This window comes from Condylura cristata, unplaced genomic scaffold, assembly GCF_000260355.1.
Source record: "Condylura cristata isolate star-nosed mole 26May11 unplaced genomic scaffold, ConCri1.0 scaffold00029, whole genome shotgun sequence".
Taxonomy (NCBI): Eukaryota; Metazoa; Chordata; class Mammalia; order Eulipotyphla; family Talpidae; genus Condylura; species Condylura cristata.
Window position 1 is genome coordinate 20719085 of NW_004567130.1, and position 4934 is coordinate 20724018.

Consider the following 4934-nt stretch of genomic DNA (forward strand, 5'->3'; position numbering starts at 1 on the left):
GGGCACGGGGGCAAGGAGCGTCTTAAAGAGGAAGGGGCAGGGGTGGGGGGCAGCATCCCGGGCGGCCGGCAGGAAGCTGCGGGCGAGCTGGGGCTTGCGAGACTCAAGGGGCCCCACAGGTGCCAGCCCTGGTCACCTGGGCTTTGCAGGGCATCAGCCTGAAACAGAAGCCGACGCCACCCCTCCGGGCACCCCTATTTTCCTCACTTTGTACTACAGAGAGGCATAGGGCGGGGCCAGTCAAGCCCCCTTTCCCCACCTGTAACATGCTAAGCTGCTGGACACCCCAGACCTGTCTGACCCGCCCTTGGGACCAGGGTGCACTTAACACAGAGTCTGAGGTGGAAGATTTGCAGAGACCGGGACCCTGGTGATGCGGCACAAAGGCTTGTGCCTCCCACAAATGGTGAAAGCAATCCACAGACCCGGGCCAGGAGTGGCCCCTGGAGACGGGGTGCCACGTGGCACGGCTGGGGTGCAGGGGCGGTGAAGCTCGGTGTGCTGGACCTGTAGCAAGTGCACCTGGCTCCTTCCAGGCCCCGCCCCAGGGAATGTCTGCAAGGGGCTGCGTGGAGGAGAGCCCACAGCTGCACCCCCACCCCAGGCCCCCGCCTGAGTGCCCAGAGCAGCGCCAGGGAGAAGTGCGCAGTGTCCCTGGGCTGGCCGGCCCCAAGGCGGGCGAGGGCCGTCACTACCGCCCTGCAGCCCACCGGCTCCCCCCACCCCCAGCAGCCTGTACCACCCGCTGGGAAGTCATCTATAGCCCCCGAGGAGGTGGCCACTGGCAAGAGTTCTCTTCCGCCCTCCCCTGCTAAACCCTCTAATTTACTCCGGAGAGACAAATAAGCAGGTTAATTAGCCTAAAGGTCTCGGAGTGCCAATTAACACAGGGATCTCCTCTTTGAAGACATCCCCGGGCCAGCCAGCCTCCTCCCGCGCTCCCCGAGGACATCAAATGGCAGGTGCCGGGTGCAGGGTGCAGGGTGAGGAGCGGCGGCCAGGCCGGGCGCTCCCGAGCAGAGGCGGAGAGCTGGCGCTGGCCCACAGCTCTCAGCACGTTCAGCTTTCGCAGAAATCTTATTTCCAACAAGGCTAGGTCGGACTCCGAGACGTGGGCGCTGTGTGACCTCAGACCAGTGTCCTGACCTCTCTGAGCCCGGCTGCTTCATCGTGGACATGCGCCTACCTGGCCCAGAGCTGTGCGTATCGCGGGCTGGTGGGTGGGAACACCCGTGAGGAGGCCGCGCCCATGCGCGGGGCCCAGCCCTCCTCAGGAATCCCCCAGCCCCGCGTCCCGAGCAAGGTCTGCGGGGTGGGCCGCACAGCCCACCCCTGCAGCAGCACCTGCCAGGCCAGAGGGCTTGTCCGTCCACCTTCAGGAACTTGAGCGAAGGTGCGGAGAAGGGGCCCACCTCCGAGTGTGAGGGCACCCCACATCCAGCCCCCCTCCGGTCAACCGCTCCCGGGGTTCCCGCTGCTGCTCCTGTCCTCCGGGGCCCCACCTGCCTGACCCCCGTGGGCGCGGCTCTCAGTGGGAGTCCCCGTGGGGAGGTGGCACGCTCCAGAGGCGGACGTTACTGGCCGAGGGGTGACTGGGCACTTGACCGGGGAGCACCTGAGGGACAGGTGCCTCTGGCCCGAACCCCCGGGGCTTCCCAGACAGGAGCTGCAGTGAGACCCTCACCTGGGGATACTGGGGAGGCGAAGCCCAAGTCGAGGCGCTGGGGGGGAGCCTCCACCGCACCCCACTAGGGGCAGCCAGAGAGGCCCAGGTCACACAGCAGGCCGGCCCCTCAGCAGCTCGGGGGCGCTTCCTGGCGTGTGGGTCCCCGGGCCCCAGAAACGCTGACAGTGGGGCCGGCTTCATTTCGAGACAGAGGGAGACTAAAAATAAAACGCGTGCCGGTGTGCTCTCTGCTGTTCACTTTGCTTCTTCTCAGCTAAGGGGAGCCGCAGGCCTGGCTATTTATAACTAACCCAGATCCGTGCATGGTCTGTCCAGGTGGGGCGGGGGCGCACAGACCCCAAGGGGGGCAGAGGAATCCACCCTCGGCCGAGCACTGCCGGCGGGAGTGGGGAGCAGGGAAGGGGGCCCGCGGACAGCCGGCCAGGTAGGCCAGGGTCGGCCTCGGAAGCGGGCGGTGGAGAGCCCGCGGACGGTCCTCTCAGCGGCGTCTGACGCATGTGTCCGTGAGGAGCTGAGGGGCCCGGACCGACGCCGGGGAAGCCGAGCTTGATGGGGACGAGGCGCCGCTGCTGGGGGCGGGGGCCTCGCATCCCGGGGGGACTCGGTCATGTCCAGGGGAGGCGGCCACCACCCGAGCCCCTTTCCAGCTGACACTGCCCGCTGCATCAGGGGCATCAGCGTGGCCAACCGCTGGCACCTTCCTCTTTCCACCAGAGGCCGCGGCAGGTGTCTCCAGTCCCACCCTGCTGCCCGCGGCTTCAGGAGACCACACCTCTGCTCCTGGACCCAGGGCCCACCACAGCGCCCTGGGACCCGCCTGTCCAGCTCGGCCTGGCGTGGCCTCGATGCCCCGCGCCAGCACACTGCCCGCCCTGCCCCGCCCCGGTGCTGGGGCTGCTTCTCCGTCCTCCGCTTGCTGTTCGGCCTGGGAGCAGCGGTGCCAGGCTACCAGGCCTCCTCCACACGCCCTCCCGGGCTCTCCCGAGCCCCTCTGCGGCCGCCCCGCGCCGCCACGTGCCCTGAGCATAGCCCCCCCGCCGCTGTCCCACCCGGCCCCAGCCCCCAGCCCCTCTGCAGGCCCGGCTCATGTCTCCGGGGCCGTCTGCTGGCGCGCCCGGGCCTTGTGTGGAACTTGGCTTCGGGCACCGACGTCCCTGCTTTCTTATTTCCTTTGGGCTCAGCTGGCATTTTTCTGACTTGATTCTGCTGTTAGCAATCTCACAGTGTGGGACCATGTCTGAATATGCAAAAAAGAAGCTCGCCAACCTCCTTCCCGGGTGTAAAAGGCCCATCTTGAAGTGTCCGGTGGCTCTTAGGCCAGCGTCCGATCAGGCACAAGGGCCCCCAGGTCCAAGGGCCTGTCCCGGCCCCTCTCAGATCCTGGCATCTCCTCAGGCAACCTGGGGCTCCCTGTTCTGAATCAGAGTCCTGCCCCCACCCCGGTCATCACACCTCCAGAAAGCCCCTCTGCTGCCGTGTCACTGCCCATCTGCTCCGCTGTGACCCTAGCTGCCGTCGCGGAGGCCCCGTGAGCCCGGTGGGTTTCTCCGCCTGGGACCCAATGAACTGTGATGGCGCATCAGCGCCCCGTGCCTGGCCCTGCCCGAGGGCCAGGCCTGCCCAGACCGTGTGCCCAGGGCCTCCTGGTGGCCCGGGGGTCAGTCGCAGGCTGTCACTGCTGTGGCCTGGTTCGACGCCCAGCCGGGGAGGGGCCCCCAGGGCGCAGCAGACCCCCGTGTCTCCCCGCTGCTCCCCCCAGCCGTGTATTTCAGTCCATCTGCCTGTTCTGCTCCCCGTTCTGGCTCCAGGGGATCCTCTCACCCCCTGCACCTCTGGCCTCACTCCAGTTCTTCTACACAAAAATTAAAAAAAAAAAGAAAGAAAAATAAGAGCTGGGTGTCCAGCAGCAAAGGCCACCTGTAAATATTGCCGTGTGATGGCGTACAGCATCGGGGGGACACAGGTGACCTCCCCTTAGCGGTGGTAGCAGTCGGTCCCCTTGAGTTCCCCCTTGGCGAGCTGCTGACCTCACAGCTGCACTGCTGGAGGGGGTCACTCCAGGTCTGCTCCTGCAGACGGCGCTGTCCCGACCCCCACCCTATAACCCGTCTCGCCATTGCTGAAGGCGTGCCAGTGTGTATTTCTGTGCAAGGTGACCCCCGGAGCCACGCTCAGGCACCGTCTGTGTCCCCTTGGGACAGAAGGGGACGCTGACATGCAGCTCGGTGAGATAACTCACCCGAGGGGACACGGGACAGGGCACAGCCAGGCCTTCGCTCCAGCCCCTCTGACCTCTGAGTCATCCGTTGCAGGGCCTGTCCATGGCCTACCCGGTTCACAGCCACGGGCCTCACTGGGCATCCAGGTGGAAGCCCAGCCTGGCTCAGCGTGGTGGTGTGTGGACAGGTACAGAGAGGCCCCTCGCGTGTGGGCCTGACCCGAGGCTCTCAGTGGCCAGCTCCAGCCAAACCATGGCCCACAGCGGGACCGGTGGCGCCTGCCGCTGGCTCAGGATAGCCAGAGGCTGCCCTGCCCCTGAGAGCTGCCCTGTCCCTGGAGAGGCGCTGAGATGATGCCGTGTCCAGCTGGCAGGACCTGGCCTTTGCAGGGGCTACCACCCGGCCAGCCTCTTGTGGTGTTTCTGTCCAGAGCCCTGTGATGCCCCAGGAAGGTGTAGGGTGGAAGCTGATTTCGCCGGGTGCCCCCAGAGGCCCAGAGGCTCAGGTTACAGTGCGGGCAGAGCGCTGCAGGTCCTGTGGTCTGTCCTTCACCCACGGTCACGGGTTCCTGACTCCGGCCTCCAGAACCCCACGGCTGAATTTTGCAGACTCCATTGGGTGCGTTTTGGAAAGCGTCTCGGTGACCCCGGGATGTCGGGGTCCCTCCTGTCCAGTGCGGGGGCCAGCGCGGAGCTGTGCGCTCCTTTCCGGGCTGGGATCTGCAGGTACCCCCAGGAGCCCCGCGAACCCCCAGGAGCCCCGCACCTGGCCCAGGAGCCTCAGGAAGGCTAAGGTCCCCTCGCCCTCGGCCAGACCTCTCCAGCGTGAACCTCTGGGATGTCGCATACCCTTTCGGCGACCGGCGACTGTCGCGACCATCCAGGAAAGGGGGCGCCGCCAGCCCCCCTTTGCAGAACAGCGCAGCTCAGAGCGGCCGGCTGCCCAGGGCCGCACAGCTCAGAGAGCAGAGTACACAGGCGGCGGAGCGCGCTGGCAGCAGCCGGGGCCGCCGGGCCCGATCCGCGCGT